Source organism: Leptodactylus fuscus, chromosome 2, assembly GCF_031893055.1.
Source record: "Leptodactylus fuscus isolate aLepFus1 chromosome 2, aLepFus1.hap2, whole genome shotgun sequence".
NCBI lineage: Eukaryota > Metazoa > Chordata > Amphibia > Anura > Leptodactylidae > Leptodactylus > Leptodactylus fuscus.
Genome location: NC_134266.1, coordinates 220,215,222 through 220,231,019, shown reverse-complemented (window position 1 = coordinate 220,231,019; position 15,798 = coordinate 220,215,222).

Here is a 15,798-nt window from a genome sequence, read left to right as displayed (position 1 = left end):
AATTGACACACTGCAATTTCCAAAACCGTGTTCAACAGCACGTTTTTTACCGCAAAGTGGGGATGGATTTGCTAGAATCCCATATCCACTTTTCTGTGACTGTAAAACACCACCGCTTTATCCACGCGGTTTCCGCTGCAGGCAAACCGATTCTGATTTTCATCAAAATTGTGAAATTGCTGTTAGCCCCATCTGTACTCTGATATCTTCCATGCAGGCTTTCACTTACTGCTGTAAACTATGATGAACAGTGGTGTAACTAGGAATGACAGGGCCCCGTGGCAAACTTTTGACATAGCCCCCCCCCCCAACCGACGCTGAAAACCCCCATTCATGCGTACTCTATTATGCCCCATAGTGGCCCCTGCCCGTGCTATTATGCCCAATAGTGGCCCCTGCACACACTATTATGCCCCATAGTGGCCCCTGCACAAAGTATTATGCCCCATAGTGGCCCCTGCACACAGTATGATGCCCCATAGTGGCCCGTGCACACAGTATTATGCCCCATAGTGGCCCCTGCACATACTGTTATGCCCCATAGTGGCCCCTGCCCATGCTATTATGCCCCATAGTGGCCCCTGCACACAGTATGATGCCCCATAGTGGCACCTGCACAAAGTATTATGCCCCATAGTGGCCCCTGCACACAGTATGATGCCCCATAGTGGACACCCATGAACGATTATTATACTCTTGTCAGACCCCGGAGTATAATAATCGGAGACTGAGAGGGGATACCAACATAAAATTCACTATTACTTACCTAGCCGCTGCACTCCTCGGTGGTGTCGGCCATCTTCAATGATGTCCGGGATGTCACATGACCCCGGACACAGGCTCTGGTCATGTGACATCAGGGACGTCACAGAATTAGGCCCGAAGCCTATCTGGAACCCGAAGAGGTAAGTAACAGTTCCCTTACCTCTCCTGGTCCTCCGATCATTATACTCGGGGGTCTGAAAAGGTGAAACAAATTCAACATGTTTTACCTGTAAAATTAAAGGGCGATTCCAAGATTATTTATGGCCTATACTGAGTCTAGTGCCAACAGCTGGCGCCTGCATCTGATGCCTGTACTAGCCAGAATCAGATAGCTCCATACCCCATATGGCAAACAGTCTTCCAAACATTAATAGTGCACCATATAATAATGGCGTCCTGCACATCAATAGCACCCCTGTTAGTGCCTGGGCAGAGGTGGTCACAATGATGTCACTGCCTGGTAAGGCCATAGTATATGAAAATGAAAGGAAGAACAAGGAGCCAACTGCTACTTGCTCCACCATAATATTCAGCTGTTTTTCTCGCTGAAGACATGCAGCTTCAGACACAACACAAAAACAAGCAGATTATTACTAAGGCCGGGGCTCCACGGGTCAGAATCGCTGCGGTTTTGGAAATCGCTGCATGTCAATTATATCTACGGAAACACCGGTGGTTTCCCCATAGATATAATTGAAACAGAAGGTCCGCAGAGGAAAATTCTGTGAACTTTCTGTTTACAGTGCTGCGGGAAGAACTGCGATGTGTCACCGCCATGGCTTTTCTTGCAGTTCTTTATAGCTGCAGGTTGTCCCGTCAGTCCTTAGCCTAAGAATCCAATCAGACCAAGTTTTTTTTACATATATTTATCAGTTTCATCTATCAGGTTCAAACACAGACACAAATATCTGTTTACATAGATATCAATGTTTAAAGGGATTCTACCATTAAAAAACAATTTTTTCTAGGTAACACGTCGGAATAGCCTTTAGAAAGGCTATTGGTCTCCTACCTTTGGAAGTGCTCTCCGCTGCGCCGTTCGTTCGAAATACCGGTTTGTTCCGGTATGCTAATTAGTTCTCTCGCAGCGATGGGGGTGTCCCCCAGCGCAGGAGATGAGATGGGGCATCCCCATTGCTGCTCGAAAACCGACTGCAGCGCCGCCTCTATGTTCTTCTGTATCCTCCCCTTCCTTCTTCGGCTTGATGTCGGACGCCTGCGCAGTACGCTCTTTTCGACGAAGACTTCGAGGAACGTACTGCGCATGCGTGAAATTGCGGTGTCGACACTATGGCTGTGGGCATGCGCAGTACGTTCGGCAAAGTTCACGGAACAGAGCGTACTGCATAGGCGTCCGACATCAAGTTGAAGAAGGAAGGGGCGGATACAGAAGAACATAGAGGCAGCGCTGCAGTCGGTTTTCGAGCAGCAATGGGGACGCCCCCATTGCATCTCCTGCGCTGGGGGATGCCCCCCATCGCTGCGAGAGAACTAATTAGCATACCGGTACAAACCGGTATTTCGAACGGCACGGCGGAGAGCACTTCCAAAGGTAGGAGACCAATAGCCTTTCTAAAGGCTATTCCGACGTGTTACCTAGAAAAAATATTTTTTTTAATGGTAGAATCCCTTTAAAAAAAAAGAAAAAAAAAATCGGGTTCCTTTTCTGTACAGACCCAGAAGCATGGCGTACTTTTGTGCTCTTCAAAAAACCTGATAGAAATGGATGGTTTTTTTGCACTGATCTCTATGTAAACAGATGGCCATCCGTTTGCTTCCATTTTTTGCATAATTTAGGCTAGGGCTCCACATAGCAAGCTGTAGTGAAAAAGTGCTACTGGAAAAACAGCAGTGGAACATTGGGACTCGTCGTAAACTCTGGGGAAACTGGACAGGGGACGACTTGGTGGCGGTCAGCTTTAAAACCCATTCAATTAAAAGGGTTTTTAAAGGTGACCGCCGTTGTCTGTATGCAGCCTCTCTGCCTGGAAACTTCAAATGAATGGGTTTTAAAGCTGACTGCAGGCAAGTCATCCCTTGTCCAGTTTCCCCAGGGTTTGCAATGGAAACCCAGGGGCAGACAGCAGCAGCAGGGAGTGCGGGCGTATACAGCAAGCTCTGCTCATGCCGGAGCGTACACGCCGGCACTCCCCATTCACTTCAATGGGACTGCACGGAGTGAAAGAAGCAGCCCATTCATTTCTATGGGGAGCGCTCGTATCCCCGCTCCCATAGAAATGAATGGAGCTGCTTTAGACGCCGCTTATTCTGAACGTGTTTTACGTTCAGAATAAGCTAGCGTTTACTCAGTGTGAATGCACCCTAAGGGAGTCTTCACATGGAGTTTACGCTCACTCATTCTAAACGTAAAACTTGTTCAGAGTGAGCGGCGTAGAAAACAGTTCCATTGACCTGAATGGGTGCTGGCATACGCGCGCTCCCCATTGAATTCAATGGGAGGCTTTTTTACCTATTGCTTTCAATGTGATATGCGCGTATCACATTGAAAGCAATAGGTAAAAAAGCCTCCCATTGATTTCAATGGGTAGCGTGCATATGCCGGCACCCATTGAAGTTAATGGGATCTGTTTTTTACGCCGCTCACTCTGAACGAGTTTTATGTTCAGAATGAGCGAGCGTAAACTCCGTGTGAAGGCTCCCTAAGGCACTTTTGAAGTTTGCTATTCAAAAGGTTGTGGCTTCTTAGTTGTAACTGGACAAATTAATTTTACTTTAGGGGCCACACGGTGGCTCAGTGGTTAGCACTGCAGCCTTGCAGCGCTGGAGTCCTGGTGTTCAAATCCCGCCAAGGACAAAAGACCATCTGCAAGGAGTTTGTATGTTCTCCCCATGTTTGCATGGATTTCCATCCCATATTCCAAAGACATACTGATAGGAAAAAATGTACACTGTGAGCTCTATGTGGGGCTCACAACCTACATATATATAAAAAAAAATCATTAATTTTGCTTTACAAAGGTGGATCAATTGTGTGACTGGTCAGATCTAATATAAAATCAACTTGTTCAGTTTTAGAGACATGTACAGTATCATACCATTTAAAACAAAACCCCAAAACTTGTCCCAAATACATTATTAATAATTATATCCCTATATGATATGTAAGGAAATAAATGAAGGATTCCAGGGACAACACTATAAACATTTGTACTTGGAGCCCGAACAATGTGATCTGTCTCCTTCAACTTAAACAATAGTTACTTTTGTGGAAAATGCACATACATTATTTGTTGTGGAATCTGTAGCTACTTGTTACATTGTTTATGTAATTTATGTGAAAAACAAGTCTCTGATCTATAAACCAAATTAAAAAGGTCCTGATCCTATATTATCCTATAGGCTGCTTAAGGTTAATAGACAAAAATGGTATCTTTGTGATAGAAAGACATATAAGAATTTAAGATTAACTTGGGATGCACATGTGCGGAAAAGATCGTGAAGGAAACGAATCAAGTTTTTTTTCGTAACATATTTTTACAGAAAGTCCGTAGAATTTTCCACTGTAGATTTTTGCCCCTATTATGCATATACGAATAACACCAGCGTGTCAGTAGGTATACATGACATGCTGTGATTTGAAAAATGCAAGCTTTTCTAAATGGACAGCTCTTCTGCTTCCGATTTTTTTCTGCAATGTATGGATGGGATTAGCCAGAATCCCATCTACAATGCTGGTAACGCGACACATTGCTCCAGCCTAAGGCTAAGGCCCCATGTAGCAAGCCACAGCCAAAAAGTGCAGTGGAAAAAAAATGCCGCGGAAATGCATTGTGGTTTTTTTCTGCAGCACTTTTCCTCTATGGAATTTCTGTCCCTATTATACCTATAGGCCCAGTTCACACGGGGCAAGAGGTGGTGGATTTTGGCGCTGAATCCATTTCATAATCTGTCCCCTCACAATAGCGGTCTATGTAGACCACTAGCTTACTAGCTGCAACAGTCGTGGAAGGCGCATTTTTGTCCTATTCTGACGCGGCTTTCCGCGTCAGAATCAGGACCACAATCCGCTGTTCCTTGCCCCATGTGAACGGGGCCTTACAGAAATGCCTGTGTATCTGTAAGCATAATTAACATGCTGTGATTTACAAAAATGTAACAGTTTTTGAAATCGCAGCATTGTCACTGCAGATGTTTTTCTGCAATGTGTGGATGGGATTAGCCAGAAACCAATCCACTTTGAAGGTAATGTAAAATGCCACTGTTTAACGTCACGTGGGGCCCCAGCCTAAGGGCCCCTTCACACGGAGGAAACGCACGTGTATTTTGGCAAAATTGCAGTGTGTCGGCACTGCGGTTTTTACTGCTAATTGGGCATGAGATTCACAAGAGTCCCATCCACTTTGCAGTTACTGTAAAACGCTGCGATTTTTTCCACAGCATTTCCACTGCAGGCAAATTGCGGCGTTTTCTGCCCATGGGCTGAAGCTGTTTTCTCAACAGAATTTTAGCTGCCTACTTTCTCCTTTTGCACTTGATAGTTTTCAGCTCATTACAAGAAGCTCTAGCTTGTTGTACAACAGTTATCTCTGGATTTGCTATACACAAATAACAGAGACTTATCTAGACTTTATCAGGACTTTCCTCTCCAATCTGTAGCAGAGCCTCCTATGGAGAATACGTGTTTCTAGGGAGAGGGACAGAGACATCATTCTGACCTGCAAACAGGTCTGTAACTTAGGCAACCAGCTGTAAACACTGACGACAGAGATTTAGTTGTTTCTTGCAAACAGAGCAAAATAGAAAAAGCAATGTATTGGGTAAAACACTTCAGCTAGCTTAAGTTACAAGACTATTTAAGGCTAAGGCCCCACGTGTGTCCCGCAGCAAAAAAAAGTGCTGCGGGAAAAACTGTGGCGGCTTTTCCCGAAGCACTGTTTCAATTTTACCTTAAAGGGGCTCTATCAGCAAAATCATGCTGATAGAGCCCCACATATGCGTGAATAGCCTTTAAAAAGGCTATTCAGGCACCGTAAATCTTATATTAAACTACCCCCCCATTTTAAAATAATACCCTAAAAAAGAATGTGCTCTACTTACGGATCGTGCACCCTGGGCGGGCATTCTGGGTGTGTCTTCATCTTCGAACACGCCTCTTCTTCCTCTGATGTCTTCAGGTCCCATCCTCCTCCGGCGCTCGCAAACAGACACTGATATAAAAAAAATAGCCTGGGCGCATGCGCAGTAGCATGCGGCTTCTACTACAGCTACTGCGCATGCGCCCAGGCTATTTTTTTTTTTATAAACGTCCGTTCGCGAGCGCCGGATTGAGGACGGGACCGGAGGACATCGGAGGAAGAAGAGGCGTGGATGAAGATGAAGACACACCCTGAATGCCCGCCCAGCGTGCACGTTCGGTAAGTAGAGCACATTCTTTTTTAGGGTATTATTTTAAAACAATATGAGATTTACGGTGCCTGAATAGTCTTTTTAAAGGCTATGCACTATGCACGCATATGTGGGGCTCTATCAGCATGATTTTGCTGATAGAGCCCCTTTAAGGGAAACTCCCCATGGTGATGACACAACATCCCTTTGTGATATCGTACCATCCAATTGTGATGTTTCAGTGTCTCAATCTGACCTCACAGTCCTATTGTAATGTTACAACACTCCATTATGATGTCACAGAGCCCCTTTGTTATGTCCTTATGACCTACTGTGATGTCACAAATCCCAATTCTCATAACAAAGTCCAATAGCCTGATATGTGAATGATATGGTAGTGTAAATGCTGGACTACTATATGGAACTGACTCAAATGCAGCCAATACTTTATTAGTTCCATAGAAATTAATGGCACAATGTGGATAGGTGATAATGGCGACCTCTTTTAACAAAATAACGTGTGCACATATGATCTGATATTATTTATATGGCATATTTCATTGATACAACCAATGTTACATTTTCCCAGCAAAATCACCTGCTTGTTCATCTGTAGGTAACTGACCTGCTGCTTTCTGCATCTCTCATATTAAAGAGCCTGTCTGGGATGAATTGTGCGGAGTATGGGTACTTTTTTAAATGTGACGTCCTATGTTTTGGAAATCAGTATGGCAAAAAGTTTAGTAGCATGATGGGGAACACATATGCTTTGAAACACTTATTTAGCTTATAATACCCTAAGTGCCTGTTTATATGGCAAGTCTTATACAGATTGGACAGTATCTCTTTATTTGGATCTGGAAGCTGACAACGGACAAGAGGTTAAATGAGGAAAGCCAGCAGCTCTGTAATTGGAATGCACTGGGCACAATGTGTTTCTGAAAAGTGACACAGCAGAGATTGCAGAGAAGTGTCCATTCATCCATATGTGAATTAGCAGAGAACATGCATCCTGTCCTGTCTAGCAAATACATATCATTGCTTGCAGTGGCAGATCTACCACCATAGCAGTCACAGCTGCTGTTATGGGGCCGGTGACATTAGGGGGCAAGTACCCCGCACTGCTTTTTTTTTTTTTTTTTTTTTAGAAATAAGCGGCCATTGTGTACTGGATAATTCCGGCAGGTGATGGCTGATATATTTACCATAATAATAATATAATAATAAATATAAATATATAAAAATATATATAAATAAATAAAAATTTTATTTATATAGCGCCAACATATTCCGCAGCGCTGTACAATTTGTAGGGTTCAGATACAGACAGATACAAAACAAAGAACGTCATTTCACACAATGGGACTGAGGGCCCTGCTCACAAGAGCTTACAATCTATGAGGTATTTACTAATAGCCATTCCTGCCCACAGCTGCCTCCTCTTTGGCCTCCAGGGGTCCCACACATTACGTTCTAATGCTGAACATTGTGCGTACATTACCACAAAGCAAAGGCAGCGATGGGCAAGTGAATATTGGCTGTTAGCTGCTGGAATAATCCAGTAGGTAGCAGGTTAATGTAATTCGGGATGGGGGGGGCAGTAAATGGAGAAATTACTGTATGGCGTTCAGTAAAGGGGACTTACTGTATGGGGGCAATACAAGTGGCATTATACTGTCTGGGGTCCAATGAAGGGGTCCGTACGCTATTACTATTCTTGATTGCAGATAGCAAGACAAGTTGTCATGGGTGGGTTCTTCAGATGATTACACAAATCAACAGTCCCACCAATGTCACATGCACAGTCAATTCACGTTATTATGACTACTTCATACTTTTGACATCGACAGAGCACATAGCCTATGAAGGAAGTGACATATAGTAAGTTCAGTGCAAAAGACTGAACACACATGACTTGTCGCTGTCATGGGTAAAAGGGGTGATTTATCAGAGATGAGAAAAGGGATTATTATTGGCTCTTGGCCCAAGGGTGTCAGTATTTATGAAACAGAGCACTTTGTGAACTGATTGAATGTTGCTGTGGCGAAAGTGTATTGTGAGTGGACACATGGTACCATTGGGAATAACCAACGTGGAAATTGCAAAATGTTAGTTACAAAGATACGCGGGAATTTACCGACAAGCCACATTGGAGCAGCTCACTGTGAAAATGAACCAGGGGGTACCAAACCTTTATCTAAAGCAACAGTTCATCAAACCCTTCTCTATATGTGACTCTGAAGCAGATGGATAGTCTCTGCACCTCTGCTAGCAAAGATGCATCAGAATAAAAGGCTTCAGTTTGCAAGTCTTTTTGGAATTGGATCACTGTTGATTTACAAAGGGTTGTCTTCTCTGATGAGTCATGTCTTCTGCTTCATCAATTGATGGACGTTGCAGTATCATGCGATGAACATCAGAGAACATACATCTTGTAATCACTGCTGAAAGAACACAAGCTGGTGGCAGCAGTGCTATGGTCTGTGGACATTTTCATGGCATTCTCTGGGTCCACTCATTCATGTGGACAGTAGTTGGAAGAACACAGCAATGTATCACAAAGCACCTAATTCTTCAAACTTGAATCTGTAGGACCACCTCAGTCATCATGTTCACTTCTTGGATTCTTCCTCACACACCTTATAGAAAATTAGGATTTAATTGCAGTCAGTATGTTTCTACATGCCCGAGACAAACTACCAGCACCTTACTGAGTCACTTCCAGGCCATCTAGCTGTTGTCCATATGAGCGTACGAAGTAACTTCTTGTTGGATACTCACATATAGTTCAGCAATTAGACCACCACCAATCCTTGTCAAGTATCCAACACCTTTGGCTGTGAAACAACTTCATATTATCAGTTTTCCTCCAACAAACTTGACAGTTCCTTTAAAGGGATTCTACCATTAACCCCTTCCCGCCGATGGCATTTTTTGATTTTCGTTTTTCGTTTTTGACTCCCCTCCTTCTAAACCCCATAACTTTTTTATTTCTCCGCTCCCAGAGTCATATGAGGTCTTAATTTTTGCGGACCAATTTTTTCTGCATGATGCCACCATTAATTATTCTGTATAATGTACTGGGAAGCAGGAAAAAAATTCAGAATGGGGTGGATTTGAAGAAAAAATGCATTTCTGCGACTTTCTTACGGGCTTTGGTTTTACGGCGTTCACTGTGCAGCCAAAATGACATGTCCCCTATATTCTGTGTTTCGGTACGGTTCCAGGGATACCAAATTTATATGGTTTTATTTACATTTTGACCTCTAAAAAAAATTCCAAAACAGTGTTAAAAAATTTTTTTTCTAAAAGTTGCCATATTCCGACGGCCGTAACTTTTTTATACATAGGTGTACGGGGATGCATAGGGCGTCTTTTTTTGCGGGGCCGGGTGTACTTTTTAGTTCTACCATTTTCGGGAAATGTTATTGCTTTGATCACTTTTTATTCAAATTTTTATCAGAATTAAAACAGTGAAAAAACGGCGGTTTGGCACTTTTGACTATTTTTCCTGCTATGGCGTTTACCGAACAGGAAAAATATTTTTATAGATTTGTAGAGCGGGCGATTTCAGACGCGGGGATACCTAACATGTATATGTTTCACAGTTTTTAACTACTTTTATATGTGTTCTAGGGAAAGGGGGGTGATTTGAACTTTTAATACTTTTTATATTTTTTTATATTTTTTTTTACTTTTTTTTAATTTTTTTTTTGCATTTATTAGACCCCCTAGGGGTGTTGAACCCCAGGGGGTCTGATCACTAATGCAATGCATTACAATGCTAATTCATTGCAATGCATTGCAAAAAAGCATCATCTCTTTTGCAGGCTGTATACACCAGCCTGCAAAAGAGAGAATTTGCAGACCGGCTGGGAGCCTTTAACAAGGCTCCCGGCTGTCATGGCAACGTGACGTCGGCCCTGGAGCATGCTCCAGGAGCCGGCGATCCCTGCCAAAATGGCGGCGCCCATGCGCCGCCGGGAAAATGGCGCCTCCTTAAAGCAGTAGACACCCGGCGGCTATGATGGCCGCCCGGCTCCCGGGCGGTCGCCATAGTTACAGACCCGACACGCGCCGTACTATTACGGCGCATGTCAGGAAGGGGTTAAAACCCTTTTTTTCTCATTGACACAACGGAATAGCCTTAAAGGGGTATTTCCATCTACATAGTTATTTTTAAATTTGTAGATAATAAAAAGTTAAACATTTTTGCAAATATAAGTAATTAAACATTTTGCAGAGTTTTAAAGATTGTCTCTAAATATCTTGTGGTGACAGTCTGTTGTCTTGATCGGTTGCCAGTGGATACGACCATGTATGCTGGAACTTTCTAAGGTCAGAAAATCTGCCATGATTTCCTTATTGTGGCCGGGATATCTTCTCATACCTGTAGAGTCCCTGCCTGATAACCCAGCTACAATAAGAAAATCATAGCTGGGTTCCTGACAAGTCCCAGACCATAGAAAGTTTCTGAATTAGTGGTCGTATCCATTGGCAACCGATAAGGATAACAGACTGTCACCACTAAGAAAGTTACAGAAAATCTTTAAAACTTTGCAGAATTTTTAATTACTTATATTTGCAAAAATGTTTAACTTTTAATTATCTACAAATATAGATATGATTATGTACATGGGAATACCCCTTTAAGAAAGGCTATTCTTCTCTTACCTTTAGGTGTCCTGTTTTTCGCCGGTATGCAAATGAGTTCTATCGCAGCACTGGGGGTGGGCCCCAGCGCTCAAATAGCACTGGGGGCGTCCCCAATGCTGCGAGAGAACTCTCCAGCTCCACCTCCATCTTCTTCAGGAATGGGGTCTTCACGCGTCTTCTTCCGGGGGTTGGCTTCAAATTTCTAGGCCTTGGGCCTAAGGCAAAGCTGACAGGGCATGCCCGCCGGTCACAAGAAAATGGCCACTTACACAGTATTGTAAGCGGCCATTTACACAGTATTGTAAGCAGCCATTTTCTTTTGGCCAGCGGGCATGCGCAGTCAATGGGTTCCTTTTTCTGCTAGCAGAAACTGATCACCAGGTTTCCGTCGCCTGTCCAGTTTCTCTCGGCAGAAGACGGAAACCCGAAAGCGGAGACTGGGCGCAGGTGTGAACCCGCCCTAACCAGTGAATTTTGTTTTAAACAACTGGAGGGGTCTCCCCTGGCCCTTTGTTTCTCAGCCAGGCCTACATGCCTTATACTTTATTTAATTCTTAGTATACTTCATTTGGTATGTTCTTTCTTCCCCTCCCTTGTTTTATATAAAATCCTTAATAAAATCTGATTACACATAAAGTATATTCCAATGTATATTAATATCACACATGCAGCCAGAAAATCAAAAGTTGTACAAAAGTTTAAATGATATAAAGTGTTGTGCAGCCCAACACATAACCTTCAGGAGAGGAAGGTACTTTACAAGGACAATAAGTTTCATGAAGAAGTAAATGTAAGTTGGCTTGCCATGCAGTTATTTAGAGAGTGCTATGTCCTCAGGTCTAGGAACTCCTGAGATTCTTTCCCTCCCAGTAATAGAAGGGAGACAGGAGACATTACTATGTTAAGACACTGTCTGAGCCACTATGAGCTATTCAGAGAATAAGTGGGTTGTGATGCTAGCAGCAATGCTATAAAATTACACATAGCAACACTCATCAGTAGGTGCCTGATTGACAGTGCTGAAGTAGCAGTATAAAGCTGGCCATACACATGAGATAAATGTCGGCTGATATATGGGCAGGATCGTTCATTTAAAAAAATTACCACGAACAACTGATCACAATGGCTGATAACACCAATAATAAATGAACATACTGCTGCAAAATATTGGCTGTTGTTGACCCAAAATATAATTGAATGGCTGAATTTGGCCGATCATTTGACATTCAAATTTAGTTTTTGGGGTAGTTTAGTTGGCTATAGTGATGGTGGAATTGTATGAACGAACAATCGCATCATCGTTAGAGATGCAGCATTACATCACACTTTTAACCCGTGTGTGACCAGCTTTAGCTAGTACTGGAATAAGATATCCACTTAATTAAGCCTAAAGCCTAGTTCACATCTGCGTCGGTAATCTGTTCGGGGGAGTCCACATGCGGACAGAGAAGCAGTTCACGATGTGCTTTTCCTGCACACTGCTTACCAAAGCGTTTGGTAGTCCGTTCGGGGGGGGGGGTTCCCCATGCGGACTCCCCCGAACGGGAGTGCAATAAGCTCTGCAAGAAAAAACACAGCAGAGCTGCATCACAGTTTTTCTCACAGCCTCTATGCTACTTACCCAGCCACAACTTTGCTGAGAAGATTTTCAGCTACGGTATGGCTTTACAAAAAACCCAGCTTTTAGCTAAACTCAGAACTCCAATAAATGTGAATGAAAGTTACGGAAACAACGTAGCTCAGACATATACACTGCGTTTTTGCTCCCCCCCCCCCTCGTTTTAAACAGTGAATTTTAAAATGCAGTCCAAAAAGTCCATGATGGAGGCCTATCTGCTTCCTCTAGAAATCCTTTCAAGTGGTTTTCTGGATAAAGTAATTAAACAGTCACCATATGCAGTCACTTAGCGGGATCTACACTTCATTATGTGCGGAGTTATTGACAATGTTTACATGCAGACATGATCTTACAGTAACACTAATATCTTCTATCAGAAACACATTTGATCACAAGGAGAAAAATGAATAGACGTTCAAAGATTATTTTTCCTTAGAACAAAGAAGCTCCAGGATCTTGCTTTGCTTCTTCCTGTTTTGTAGGAATATATTCTTTTTTTCCAGGATGTCAGACCTTGGTTAAATATAATGTGTTTCACTACAGGGTGATCACTATTTTTTGTTTTTACTTTATCCAACAACTGTAGAATTACTTATTTTAAATCAGAGTTATTATAATTATATAAAATATGGCCCCAGTTTTTTAGGGTAACATATATGGATCTATAAGGCCTCTCTTTGCACTGGCCTACCTAGCAGCAATGTTTGTGAATGAACATTTTTAGGAAGTTTGCTCACGATTATTGCCCAATTTGTCATCATACTGTATAGGAATAAGCATACTGTCCATCCTAATTAAGTTTTCATTCGCTGTACACATGGACCAATGCATTTTGCCTGTGAGTCAGGTGATTATACACTTATATATGCCAATTATTGGGAACAACCATTCCTAGAAATGGTTGCTCCTGATATTTCTTTTCTTCTAACCCCCTCCCTATCAGTATGTCTTTAGAGTGTGGGAGGAAACACACACAAACACGGGGAGAACATACAAACTCCTTGTAGGTGTTGTCCTTGGCAGAATTCAAACCCAGGACTCCAGCGCTAACCACTGAGCCACTGTGCTGCCTAGGTCGTTCCTTATGTTTTGTCTGATTATTGTTCCATATACAGAGACCATTAGATAAGTCATCAATGTCAGACCCGTTGGGGCTCAGCATCCCCACCAATTAGCTGATATCAACAACTGCAACAGCAGAACTGTGCAGTATACAGAGTTGGAAGCCGACAGTTCTGTGTACTGCATATTGGTCATGTTGGTAACTGCAGATCAGCTTCCAGTCTAGTCACAAGATCAATGCCTCACTTCTTTTGCCTACCCCCAACCTCCTCAAAAGGGCCTCTCCCCCTTCTCATTAACACATCAGACATCTAGCAGAAGTAAATACTTGGGTGGGTTATCATCAAGATATCTAATATTTTTATGAGGTTATGGGATTTCCAGTGATAGGTATGCAGGATAGAAATGCCCTAAATATGGACTATTTATTATAAGGATCTTATGGTCAATTGCCATAAATTTACCGTAATCTATCTGTATGACAACCTAACAGAGATTTGTTATTTATATTTGGTTGTATTTAGGACACTTAGAAGACTCATTGGTTGACCGACTGTCTAAGAGGGGTAAACTGAGTACCCTCATTTGCAGATAATGGAGGACTGCTATGTATCTTTTTACACTCGCCTGTACAGCGGTGATGTATGGTGGATTGGCTGGGCCTGAGAAGAACCTAATGCTGGCTAGGGACTAGGTTTTGTGATGATAATTCGGCAAGTCATGCTGCCAGTAACAACCAGAAGAAAGCCAATAAAAGGAGGAGGTTTGTTCGCTATTATTACAGAGGATAGGTTATTGTGTGAGGTGTTGGGTCTTTGTACTACAAGTCTGTGTGTGACATAGGCTGGGACTTTGACATTTGAAGAATGGCTTTGTCCAAGCAGGTGTGATATACAGTTTATGGAGAAGACAGGGAACCTCTTGGTAGAAGATACCATCCCCCCAAGTACCAAAGAAAATGTCTTGGAAATACTTGGGGTGGGTAAAATTAAACTATTCTTATTCTGTCAATTGTCTCCCAGATATAGATGACAAAAAAACCCAAAATGTATTTGCTCCAGTTTGTTATTACAAAACTACTCTAGCAGTGAGACACTAGTAGAGCCGACTGCACATGCGCGCATTTGTGACCTTGGAACTATGGCCGACGGCCAGCATGAGCAGTCGGCTCTTCTAGTGTCTCACTGGCAGAGCCAACTGCGCAGGCGTCGGAGGTGACGCTGAAGAAAGACGCCAAAAGAAGGGGAGGATCCAGCCGAAGATAGAGGCATCGCTGGAGCCTGTTCTCGAGCAGCAGTGGGGACTCCCCCATCGCATTTCCAGCGCTAGGGCCCGTCCCCATCGCTGCAAGAAAACTAATTTGCATACCGGTAAAAAACGGTATTTCTAAGGAACGGCGCGGCGGAGATCACATCTAATGGTAAGAGACGAATAGCCTTTCTAAAGGCTATGCCAACGTCTTATCCACAAAAAAAGGTTTTAATTGTAGAATCCCTTTAACCTGATACCTTTCTTCAAAAGTTACCCTGAATTCCATGCAGTTAGTATCTGTACAATCACAGGTACAGCTAGTGACTGACTCTTACAGCTTCCTTTGTATTACTTTTATATTAAACAATGGCTACAACACTGTTATTACCATGTTTTCTTGTACATCGTAAGCTGTTGCGAGCTGGGCCCTCATTCCTGTTATTTGATATATTGATCATTTGGTTATATTGCAATGTCTGATATTGTCTGTTCATGTACCCACTGATTTGTAAAGTGCCGAGGAATATTTCGCTGCTATATAAAGTTATTACTATTATCATTCCTCGGGTTTACTTTTTTCACGTTCATATTTTGAAAGGGTTAAGTGATATCTGAACTTGCTCCTCTAACAAAGACAGTGGGATGATGTAATAGAAATAGCCAAAAACAAGATAGAGAAGGAAAGAAAAACAGAGCAGGAAGTGAGAACACTTAACATAGTCCATCTCAGGGGAATCCATATCCTGCCCTCTATGTGTTCATGTGTTTTGCTGTTTCGTAAAAAAAGGTATACATAGTCACACATCAAACACAATATCTACTTCCGTCACTGTGCTAGAGAAGGACAGGAACCACAACACAAATCAGACTAGTTTTACAGTAATAGTGCCCCCCAGTTAATAACATTATCTGTGTGTGGGGAGCTATAGTATTGCTATAGTAGTGGCCTAATACTGACCCCACGGGTAATAATCCTCCCACATACTGTTACTATAATTACAATTATTTCATACTTACCTGGTTCCTAATGCAGCTCTCGGGACCTGTTCTTGTATACAGGATTTGTGTATCTACAATTCTTCTCTTCAGTCCCAGAGACA